The sequence below is a fragment of the Rhipicephalus microplus genome, unplaced genomic scaffold (genome assembly GCF_043290135.1).
Source record: "Rhipicephalus microplus isolate Deutch F79 unplaced genomic scaffold, USDA_Rmic scaffold_123, whole genome shotgun sequence".
In the NCBI taxonomy this organism is placed as follows: domain Eukaryota; kingdom Metazoa; phylum Arthropoda; class Arachnida; order Ixodida; family Ixodidae; genus Rhipicephalus; species Rhipicephalus microplus.
The window spans coordinates 424610-437767 of NW_027464695.1; the positions used below are offsets into that span (position 1 = coordinate 424610).

The window sequence follows — 13158 nt, forward strand, 5'->3', positions numbered from 1 at the left end:
TGGTAATTGAAACGTTCTGCTTTCATGTGAACAATCGTGGTCGGTGCTTATTTTAACCCCATAGGCTTGAATTAACAACCACAACAAATAGAAAGAGAGAGGTGACAGTGTTATTGTCAGCGGCCGCGACGGTGTCATCGTGTACGTAGCACGCTGCAGCACACCGCCGATAACTTTTGCTTCAAACTTTCCAGATTGTGTAGTCTGTAGAAGTTCGCATACATCAAGTGAGAGCAAAACAACGCTGTTCAAAAGTGAAAACAACGCATCCAACCACCAGCTTTCCTTCGCCAGAGCGAGGCGAGATCACGTGATCCAACTCTGCATGCTACCGCGATTGCAGGGCTCGCGCCTCCAGTGGTGGGCCTCACCCCAAATACATCTTGTCACAAGAAATGGGCAACATATAACCACTTGAACAATGCATTAATGCCAGACTGCATGGTTGCTGAGTGAATCAGTGAACTTTCCTGTTTATGTTGTGAAGTGCACCTTTGCGACATAAAAGTTGTGCTGTAATTCACCTTAAAGGGACCGACAACAGGCCAGAATGTGCGTTTAGATCATAGGAAAAATGAAAAGGCCGTGAAATATACTGACCGATTCCAGCATTCTTTTCATGTTGTGACTAGGATTTATATTTTAAATCGTGCTTAAATGTAAGAAACACCATCTTTTTGTGCAGCCTAGAAGAATAACCTTGAAGCTGGAATATGGACTACGAAGTCAATCATTTTGCTGTACATAGTCTTGACACCATCATGTATGCCAGTTAGCAAAATTAAAATACGTGTATTAATATCTAGCCCTGCTCAATTCTGCGCTGAAATAGACTAGTACTGCTGAATGGGCGAGTTGATGCATGATAAATTAATATTGCGCTGACACTGTCGTCTGTATCTGTTTTTTTCCCCTTCTTGACTGCATAGCATCTTCACGCTCAAACTGAGCTGCGCTAAAGCAATATGAATTCTGCGCTGCGACATGAAAGAAGTTGCATGGTGAGTGAGAAGCGGCACTGCCATCGTGGCTGCCAGTGGACTAAGTCGAGTCGTGTGCATGTGCGTCAACCGCACACATGCTCATTTAACCACTGCGCTCTAACATGAACTGTTCTTGCGCTCACTGTTTGCAGCATATAGGTACACGGCTTCATATTCATTACAGATAGAACAATTCTGAATTATGAATGTTTCGCGGTGCTTTCTTCTTTACCATTACATGATTAGACTCACCGGCTGGCAAGCTTTCCGTAGCGCTAATGAAAACAGGCACCTAGAAAATAGGCTGTCGCTCCCTTTAATATAAAAATTTCAAATGGAAAACAGCAAAGAAATCCAGAAAACACCCAAGACTTGTCAGGCACAATGACTTTACTCTGGCGTGAATTATGCGTTTAAGGGCCCCTAAACCACCTCAATATTTTTTCAAACTTTTCAAGTAAACATGCGCACCGTCTGCAGAATGCCGTCACGTTCAACGATGCCACACATGGCAGTGCTACAAGCTGCCGGCGTGCCACAAATTTCAAGAAACAATCACTCCTTTTTAGGCCTTTCTGGTTCCCATGTGATGTCAGGAAATTGAATATATTGCTGCAACACAAATCATACAGCGATTAGTCAAACAAAAACCCACTGCGTACTTCCGATTAGTCTGCAAGCAGCTGTCTGTGCTGCTTGTTGTTCGTTGTGTTGCCCGTGAAAGCCACTTCCCAGCCATCCCAGCAGTACCCGTTCTCCGCGTCTGTACCAGCCACACACAGACCTCATGTGCACCAGCATGCCATGCGAGATCAGGAGGGTCACTCGAAGAGAGGGAAAGCAAAGCAGCTTTTGGAGAGGATACCTATTCGGGTAGTGAAGAGAAAAGTGAGAGGAGCGATCGCCATACTTCATTAATTAAACACGTCTAACTCCGTTATTATGGCACCATTTCAGAAAATTCTCACGGCTTGTTGAACACTCGTGCACAACTTCCTCACAACTGAATTTCAACCTCTGTGCGGTTAAGGGCCCTTTGATGTGCATTTTGTACATTTGCTTGGTGATTAATAATTAATGTAATACATAATGGTGTTTATGTAAAAGTGTTTATTGTGCTTGTACATTTCTTCATTATGGGAATAGGTGGCTTTGTTGTTATACCTGATGACCTTTCCTGGAACAATACCTCTAATGCTATTGAAAAATGTACTGTTCTTTTAACAGCTAAGCCTGTCCACCTGTCTTATGAACCTACGCATAAAAAAAACCGTGAAAAGACCCATAGCGACAATATGTCTCTGATTTGCATTGTTCAAGTTGTCTGAGCACATCATAGACGACAGTTTTCGTGTACAGATTACAAGGCTGGTTGCAGCAGGCCTCTCTTCAGTGGTTTTAACCAGTGTGTCTCAATTTCTCCTCCAAGAACTTTAAGGATGCAGGAGGCAGTATGAGTGTACATAAAAAGAGGCCATTGGTTCTGCCTTACACACACAAGATTGCCCACAATTTGGAAAAGGTTACAAAAAGGCATGACGTTCCAGTCGTTTTCTCGGCACCCAACAGGCTCTCGAAACTTCGTGCCCACGTTTCTTCGCAAAAAGCCAAGCTTTCATGAGAAATGAAGCATGCCCAGCTGCGTTGCTTGGTGGGCATTGTTCATGAAATTTCGTTGAGCTGTGGCAAGGCATACGTAAGTCGAACCGGACCCTGCGTTTATGATCACCTAAAAGAGCATAATTATATAGACCAAGAATGGCGTAGGTTCACACCTGCCATTCCATTGTGCTTTGTGTGGCTGCATGCCACTGTTCGGAGAAGTTTGTGTGGTAGAAAGAAGTAGGGAAACCTTAGCATGCATGTGGAGGACTAGACGTTTCACTTACAGAAGAAGGGGGATGATGCATCAGTATCCCTCCAATCTCTTTGTTTTAAAATGAATGGCTACAATTATATGGTGCTGTGTGATAGCTATTTGTGCTCTGTGATAGTGTACTTGCACTGCACCCTCTTTTTGTGGGCATATCTATAAATATATAAATTTAGTAGTAGTTTAGAAAATAAATTAGTTGAAACTCTGCTGCCCTATCTCATTGCTCTCAATCAATCGTATCCCATTTTTTTTCACCTTGCCTCAGGTGACGCTTTAGAATGCTAAGTTAAAGCAACTTCATGTAGTAGTATATAAAATGGTTTGCTGTTATGAGCGTGCATATCGTCTAGGCTAGAAATTGCTTGTATTCCTCCATAAGATTCGAAGTCGAAAAAATGAATCGAACAGTAATGAAGCAGTACAAACAAACCTAAGTCAACCAATTATTCAGACAACTAGAATACTGTACATGTAATAAGACTGCAAAATCCTATGTTAGAAGTGTGTGAAAAAACGCTCACAAATGCTGGTTTTTCTGAATTGCACAAAGATAAGGTGTCATCACCACGGATCAGCAAAATTTTGAGCAGACTCGCTCATATTGGTCCAGGTGAGTAATATTGTGGTGAGTTTGATGGTAAGTGAGTGCAGTTTATGAAAATGTTCGTGAGTCAGAGTGAGCCCTAAAGGAAAAATATATTTCTTCAGTGAGCTCCACCTTTTATTGCCCCGCTGTTGTCCCATCATTGCTGTTAATATTATATTGGCTTACTTTTATACTGTAAAATTCTGAACACAAGTGCCCCTCTATTTTTCGTAAAATCTGAAATATGACTCCCCCCTTCTTGCCCTTTTCATTTTCACTGTGGCATTCACTCTTTTTATTCACCCAACGAGGACGAATGAAAAGAATTAATGCATGTGTATTCAATGAAGCATTTAATTAGAAGCATGGGTGTGCATTCTTTATTCTTAGTGGCTCTTCCTTCGCTATCATAAATTTCGATCCATGACCGAGCAAGCCCCCCCTCCCCTGTAATTCTCAGCAGATTTTACTTTATCGTGGGGCTTGTTCGGGATTTTATGGTGGTGTCTATTCACACATGTCTTAGGGAGACCTGCCTCACAAACTTTTTGGGAGGTCCTTGATGAAAATATCTTGCTTGAGTCGCATACTTTGTATTAATGTCCTGTAACCCTAATAACTGATATCTGATGATGTAAAATCAAAATGCATTTCGTAGAGGACGGATTTTGTGAGATGTTGGCATTAAAGCGTATTGACACCATGATTGAAAAAGCTGATTTTACGCTCGTGGACTCATGAGTCTACTCACTCAGGCTCACTCAGACTCGGGTCAAGTGGTGAGTCTGAGTGAGTTCAGCTGAGAAAAATTGTGTGTCTGAGTGAGTTCAATTGACACAAGTTTTAGTGGGTTTGAGTCGAAGTGAGCCCTCAGAGCAGATTACATATATTTGTTGAGCGAGCTCCAGTTTTTTTACCGACCTATGGTCATTAGTGTGCTAAAGGCAAGTCCAAAACCCAGAAATATGTGACCAGCATATCAGCATACATCTGTTGAAATACTTCAACGTTCAAAGCTATGTTTTACTGTAAATAAGTCTAAGCTCCTGCTACTGAGCGCTGTCGAATGGGACGCTTACTTCCATTTATTTCGTTCATGTTGCACAAGAGAAGCATACATCAGATGTTGACCTCCACCAATACTTTGATTTGAGTGAGTTGGTATATACTTAGCTGAGGAAACACAGTGCAGCAAAAGGATGAGGACTAAGGAACACAGTGTACTAGACAAGCGGTGAAATTACAGCGGAACTTTATTGCACCAACTATTCTCTTTTATAGCTTATCATACCATGCCTTTCCAGTCACACCTGCCATGTCAGAAAGCTATCTACATTTTCACGGAAAAACATCACGTGTACTTCTTTAAAACTATGCATGCACAGCTTGCAAGCTTATGTAAAAGGCAGAGAAGTTAAAACAGATGCCACATCAGAAAGCAATCCACATATTCACGTCAAGATGTCACGTGTACCTTTTTAAAACTATATGTGCACAACTCGTGTGCTCATGTGAAAGGCAAAAAAGTGTAATTAGATGCACCAAACTTTAAAGCAATAGCAGAAACCTCCAGGTAAGAAGCGAAGAAAAAATGATGGAAACAAAGGCACAAGAAGTAAAGGTGTAATAAATTATAATGAACTGTAGCAAATGTACAGATAAAAATTGTGAGAGGTCGACAAAAGGGTAAAGACATTTGTGCCTAACAGACACACTGGTGCTGTGTTTCAGATAGTAGAACCACAAAAAGTGTGGTTCTACTTCTTAGAGTAATCAATATATGATTTCAGGGGCATTGGATTATGTCAGGAAATGTGTTTGCAGAACTGAAGTGTACTCTGAAGAAAATTTTGTTAATATGTAGTGGGTTAGCATTGTAAAAAATTCAATAGCACTTTGGTGTTGGGTTTAAAAAAAACTTCATACAACTGAACACTTTGTTTAATTAATGCTCGTGCAAGTAATATTTCACTTGAATTAACAGTTAAAATATATGGCAGTGAGACAGAATTGAGATGAATGCCACATGAATTAAGCATATTGAAGTTTCATTCACACACATAGCAGATATGCTAGTTACAGTTCTTAGAATCTATGAACACACTTTTTTTTGCTTTCACATAATCTGCCTCTAAAAATCTTCTTGCAGCATATATTCGTTTTGGCAGCAAAATAAAATTTAGTGAAATTAAAATAGCTAATGCTGCACATTGCAATATTCTTCACAGAACACTGCGAAAGAGAGAGCTCACAAAATTTGCTTTTTCTGAAGATTAACAATGTACATTGCTGCTCACCATCATAGTTACTACGGTAAACAAAAGCTCTCCACATTGCTTTAAGCATGCTACTCTCCTGCATAAATTAAACAACATATTATCTCTGTAGTGTTTAGACCCTGCTGCTCACTATGAGGTAATATGGTAAAATTCAATAACGTCAGCTGGATGTGAATGTGACAACTACTAGCTTGAGCTAAAGTTACTGTATATTAGTTTTAGTTAATTTAGGCTAGCTTAGTGTAAGGGATGCCCAGTATCATGAGTTGCAGCTTATCTGTGGTTAAGCAAGGTTAGTTTTTATTCTGTGGTTTATTGCTACAATTAGCTAGTCTCATATCTGTGGGAGGTCATTTTAAAAATGTTAGACCAGGGAAGATGTAAATCAATTTGATTAGGCAGCTAGCTCACTATACATAGGTGAATTACTGCAAGTTCAGCTGCATTAGGCCAAGTATAGTGACACATCCACCTAGCTTTATATGGTGCAGGTTGGGTCATCGAATGGCCACAATCTGGTAAAGCTAAGTGGATAATTATTAAATGGCATACAAAGCATCAGAACAGACCCTGAAAATGACCAATATTTGCATTTGCTACATAAAAGAAGTACTCAAGGTTAATGTAATATATGCACAGATCTTGAGTAGTTGACAATAATAAGCTTATGAATGTGGTAATATCACAAGTCATGCATGTGTTCATGATAACTAATAGACAATAATGCCAGGGAAAGTATGGGAGCCAGTTATTATACGAAGCAATTGTAATGTAAATATGAAGAAATCAAAGTGGGCGAAAAGATGACTTGCGGGTGGCAAGTTATCTTTTCACCCACTTATCTTTCTTCATGTCTACATTACAATTACTTCTAACAAAATCCCCCATACTTTCCTTGGCATTATTGTCTGTTAGATCTCATTATTAATGTGTTTAACAAAGAAAACAAGCCCTTAAAATTTACACTTTCTTTAAGTCATGCATGTAGTTACACATCTATACAGGCACTTGTTTATTCGTTCAAATTAAAAATGTAGCCACCTCGTTTTATTTGTTATTACTTTATCTGCTGTCAAAAATGTATGCCTCATGATGTCATGAATTAAGGTGAATATTGACGAAAATGTCCTGTAAAAGATGCAGACTAAGTTATTAGTCTTACATTTCAATTAATTTAGATTGAGCACATCTTTCACCTAATGTGCTGTGAACAAAGCCTATGGTGGCAGAGAAAGGAATGGCAAACAAACATTGTGATTTAGTTATATTTGTAGTAACTAGATGTGTTGTCATGAAATTATACTACAAGCTCAACATTTTTATATTTGTGGGTATATAATATTAGTTATGTATACAATTTAGGAATCCATATGGGATGGATGCCCATAACGCTTGTAAATATTTATAATTTTCTCAAGTACCCACTGGGCCCTTAAATACGTCATTCTGGACTGTCCAAGACTGCCAAAAATACTGCATTAGTAGTGCCCACTGGCTGAAAATGCCATTTCAAGCAGTCTAAGACTGGTAGAGATGGAGGATAAAAGACTGTCATATGCCATTTAGTCACTGAGAAATAACTTGGCAATTCAATTAAAGTAGCACTTTATTTGAATGAAAGTGCATTTACAGTCAGACTGCTAGAAAATTTTCTACTGCATACATCATATGTGCACAAACTGTTCATAGTGGACATAGCTGCACACATTTTGGCATAATGAATGCAAGGCCTAGCAAAAAATTGCTTTTAATTTTGCCACTTGCTAACGCCATGCTCTTTTTCAGCAAAGTTGAGACTTTGCGAAGCTCACTTGGCCTCTTTAATTATTTGTTCCTGACAGTCCCTTACCACTTGAGGCAATTCTGTCAGCCAAGAAGAACTTTGTTTACAGTTTCTCAGATTTTTAGGGATGGAGAATCAAAGAGGCTCACTACGTTTGTGTAGCATGTGTGTGTTACAAATTTGTATGAACACAAAATTTGTATAAACACAAAATATATGTCTATATTAATGGGGAAGGTGGCAGGGTGACAGACACATGCGACTGTTCCAGTATTTACGGTAAAAATGAAAAATTTTATGTCATGCACACACTATATATGAAGTCCTTGTGCTGCTCTAATAAACTTTCTGTGGAGTGCAATGACATGTGGTGCCTGTTTATTTTGAGTGAAGTTTTAAGTTAGTGGCTAAGAATATAAAGTAATGCACTCTTATCTCGTTTCTTTAATTCATTACTGCCATTACTGTCAGGTTGCTTACTTGATATGTGGGCTTGCCACTCAACAGAACTAAAAACTGACATTTATTTTCAAAAATAATTTTTCAAATATAATTGGGTGTCTACAACGTTAAATATATGTATTCTCGGGCCTTGGCCAGCATATTAATCAATACGCTCGTAAATTCGTATGCGATTATTAGGTGTTTTTAATGCTGCATATCTAGATAGTCTCTTTATTTACAATTTTTTTATTTTACTTTTATTCCTTTTCTTGTTGAATGCAGCGACAGTTTATTGCTTTTTACTTGATAGAAAGAACCTTTTTTTCTTATGTAAACATAACTACATGATGAAACATTTTTATGTATGCAATCATGCCTATCTTTCAAGTGAATGCGCACAACATGGCTACCGGCAATGACAGGCATTCAAGTTTTGCTCAGGCAAAGGTTTGTGCTCCAGATGGGGGCAGAGCAGCCTCACCAAAGATTTTTTCCTGCCCTGCCATTGCCCCCACAAGAGCCGACAGTGAAAAAATGCGCATGTTCCCTGCCTCCTTGCCAGTATGAGTTGTCCACTTTTCACAAAATTCCTACAATCTCTTTTGAAAGTCCCTTTGCAAGCATTGATAAGCCTTATAGCTTCTATGCTTCTCTGAATCAAGTGGACAGTGAAAAACTGTATAACAAGGATGAAACCCAGCACTTTCATGAAATCGGTAAAATAATTGAACAGGTAACTTCAGCCCTTGACGTGCCTTTCTCATTTCCTGTTAATGTTCTCTTTTCCATATAGTACAATCCAGTCTTGTCTTTAATTCCCTTTGTTCACTTGTACATTGTATATTTGTGCTTATACGTTTGTGTTATTTATTTTACACTGTCATGTTAGATATGCTGAAATAACTAAAGTTCCGGGCACAGTTTTGTAGCTTCACTGGCAATTGATTGGAGGAGTGGTTTCAGATGGGCTTTTTTATTTCAGCTTCTTCAGTGACATTAGGGTGTCCACAAACTAGTGAGTTTATTCAGCAAAGGTAGCAGAATCTACACACATGTGTCCTGCTTACTTGTAGTGATGGAAGTATATTTCACAAAGCTACATTCCAGGTACACATTCTATACTTATAAAAGGTATGGTTATGAATAAACAGAGCCCATGCCTAGTCCCATTCGTGCAATATGTTTCTGCTTTCATAGATTGGATAAGAGCCCTTATATGGCACTTAGAAAAGCATAAAGGCAAATCTGGTTCTCCAAGTAGCACGTGAATTCAGCAGCCCCGGGCAAATAAAGGGTCTCACAGTTTTGAGATCTCAGCTTGCTGAGATATTCAGAAGTTGAGGGCAAGGCTTACAATTTTAATAAGAATCAAGACGCAGCAAGTTGGGCACTTTGGTAATTTACACAGAAATTTGCAGAGCCAAACAAAACTATACAGAAACGACATATTAATGACTACCAATTACCAATTGTTAACAGAAATTTTATTGTAACTACAAATGTGTACATATTATATACATACACACAAAGTTGCATGTGACAAGAACTAAAGGACAACTGCAAAAGGATGTACTTTTGACCAAACTACATGTGCCAACATAACTAGCTAAAGACCAATGAGAAGGTAATTATTTTAGACGTCATGGAGCAATAATGAAGGCCATATGCAACACACATGCCATCTAACAATGTAAAAAGCCTCTACTAGTTCATAAGCTGCTGTCTCCTTTTGCTTCAATAGTACCTTGGCTTTCAGAAGGTACCACAGGCACTCTTGTATTGCCATTGTACCTGGAGGTGTGGATATTGATATTCAGACATGATATAGCTTGCTAGTAACAGCACTGTTTTTATTGATTGCCATGTTTGTTAACCAAATAAGCAAGCTGCAAACCTTACAGCACGATAAATTCAATGAAGGCGTCCATTCAAGTTTTCCTATACTCCCTGAGACGCACGTATAGTGATGATTTTTTTCTGTCTGGCAAGCATGTTGCCTTCCACATGAAAAGAGTTTTTCACATAGCAATAAATAGTCTCGATGAATTTGGTCCGAGCTTTATTATGCATCCTCGCTGTTTGTCCTGCTTTCGCAGCTTCCGCTATCAACAGCAGCACAAATATTGCCCAACTTGTCACATCCAAAAGACAACATTGTGGCCACCTTGTTTCAACTTTCTTCCACCTTGGTGAGACACCGTGCAGATCATGAACATTTATGATATGCTTATCTTTCTTACTTCTACCACCAGTTAATTCCTTGTTTTCTCTAGATTTCTTTTGCTCAAGAGAGCCAATTAAGCAATGTTCAGGATACCTTAACTGTTTTATATTTCCAACTGCCTCATGAAGCTCTTGTCCATCAAATCTGGACATCATTTTTTATAGAAAGCAGTAAAAAAAGAGGGGGCAATGGCATTATTGATAAATTCAGTGTTCTGGGAGATAGTCAAGGATAGATTTAACTAAACTTGGTGAATGCGTCTGACACATGTGCAGCCTTCCATGCCAGATACCGAGGCCTAAAAACCAAATGACAACGTTGCTTTCACTACCATTCCTGACATTATTTCTGTGATCAAAGTGCACACTGTGGTTCACATGGAACAGAATGTACAGCCCCCTTCACATGGAACAGAATGTACAGCCCCCTTTCTTATTAAAGTGATGATCTTGGGTTTGAATCCTATTGACAAGAAAGAAATGAGGACATGGAGATTAGGTATGGAGTTCTGATTTGTGCTATGTTTGCTTGCCTTTGGCTCTTTCTGTGGCTTACTAGAGGCAAATAATTCAAGATGTGTTGTGGAGTGTGTGGATAGTGTCATTGTATATCCAAATAGCCCAAGCTTGTGATGTTAGAAATTAAGGTGATGTTAGAATTAAGGCATTGCTGGGTGAATTGATCCCTCTCATTGGCTGACAAGGAGGGATAAATTGTGGTTGTGCCTGCCCCACTGTCAGGGAGAGGGCACTTATGGGTTACTAAAGCTCGGACTTAATGAGTTATTTAATACAATAAGGACACTGGCAATTTCAGTGTTTTGGAGATACACATGCACACAGTTCAGATGCAAAAGATGGATGCACCATCTCACTTTGTTGTGTCTGAGAAGGGGATGTGGCAGGACATTGTCTCTGGACACCTCCAGACAGGTCCGTAGCCAGACATTTTTTAAGTAGGCTTGCAAACCTTGAAAACTGCCTATTTTAATTATTTATTTTTGGTAAAACAACCTCTTTATTCGAATTTCAAGAAAAACTCGAGTCCCCCCCCCCCCCCTCCCTCTTCCGTTACGGGCCTGTCTCCAGAGATACCTTCCAGAAGTGTATCTCAAAGATCCTTTTCGAGTTGAGATCTCTGGTGATCAGGCACAATCTCTTGCGAAAGGAACATCTCTGCTGATTGCGTTCAGCAGCGATCTTGAATATATGCTCAACTCATTTCTACATCGAAGACTACCTTCACGTACAGGGGGGATGAAATTGGAATGACAATAATGAGAAACAAAACTTTTTTAACAATTGTGTTTCAGAAGCACTTGTTTTTTTTTTGGGGGGGGGGGGGGCTATTATATGTTTGTTTATTTTTGTTATTGGCTGGATAGGTGACGTTACAGGCGGGTCAGCTTATATAATATGACCTGCAGGATCCTCTTCTTGATGTTATTCATTTAAATATATTGAGTGGATGTTGAAGACATCAGGTCGCTCGATTGCTCTGGACTCCCAGGGCCCAAATAGCCAAAATTCATAATATCTGGCACAATCGCAGCGCAACATTCCATTAATTAAAATGGCCAACGTCGCACACGCACTTGCGAAATGCACTGCGGACGACACAAAGCCCTCACGGGGAAGGCACAACTACAGGGGCAAATTTCTTCGCCAAATTTGTTGGCAGTCTGGCAACACTGAGTCCAAAATTTGGCAACTGATTCAAGCAACGCTAAACAGAACCTTGCCCTCGTTACAACGTCGACCCTTTAGCGAAAATATGCCACGTTGCATGCCTTGGAGCTGCACAACGTCTCCGTGATTTAAAAAAAAGCTCCGACACTACGACACTACCAGCACGCCGTTCCGCTGCAACAGCGCGGGTACGACAATTTGATGACCATGGAGGAAGGAATGTTGACGACGCACGCGTCACAGTGTGCATATTCGTTTGGCACGTATTACAAGCATGCTCAGACGAGAAGGCGCTCACAGTGCGATCGAGAAGCTACAGCGATATCTAAAGCAAGGGTAAACGTGTTCCACAGAGGTGTACGGGAACCACAGTAGTAAAGTCACCATGTCGGCACTTAAGAGGATTTTTTAAAATAAAATAACGTTGCAGCTGATAAATAAACGCGACTGCGGCGCAGGTGGAAATAAAAGCAAGGAAACAAACCGTGCACGATCTGATCGATCAAGCAAGCTGGACATCGAATTCCGCCGAATGCGGATCATGTGTGCATGCGTGTGTTTTCGTAATTGTGGACTAGTTAAGCGATTTTATCCACTTATTGCTTGCGAGAAACGAACGAGTATTGTTACGGCCACTTATATATATTTTCCAGGCACGGACACTTCGTAATGCACTTTGTAAAAAAGTGCTCAACAGTGAAAGGAAACCTACTCGCTCACCCCCCGCGTCCCTCCCTCTCATTCTCTAGGCGTACAGGAGTAAGTGTTGCAATTCGTCCTCCCGTTTCTCTCGTTTTGACGAAGGACTAAGCAGTTGCTCTCCGAAATTTGCGCACGGCACGCATGCTTCTGCAGTTCATCCTTTGTTGGAGTAAAGCGCCCTTTTCGGATGAACGGCGCAGTTACTCCTCAAAACTTTTTAGAGTGTATGTAGGCCTCCTCTGGCGTTTGCAGTTGATATGCGATTGTTAACACCCGTCATTTCCGCACGAAGACAGTAACGCTTGAATAGATGCTATCGAACGAAAACATGAGAAAACAATTGAAGGGTTGTGCATTTCTAGATGCTGGACCTCTGCTGAGAAAAACTACGCCATGCAATGGACTTGCAACGCAAAGTATACATCTTAAAGTACTTAAGCCCTGTGAGAAGCAATCACAAAATCTATTCAAAACACTGACAGTGACAGTGTTCGTAGTATGTGTAGTAGAGGACTCATAGTGAATTTCTGTCCAAAGCCATTGAGAAATAAACTGTCCCCTCCCACCATTTTCTATTCGTGCAGCTTTCTGCA

General features: G+C 40.1%; 1 protein-coding gene across 3 annotated transcripts in view; it reads right to left on the reverse strand.

Annotated features, from left to right (window-relative positions):
• LOC119163544 (Mon2 homolog, regulator of endosome-to-Golgi trafficking) overlaps positions 1-13158 on the reverse strand; it is a 295128-nt gene that overhangs the window by 176976 nt on the left and 104994 nt on the right. The window lies entirely within an intron of this gene.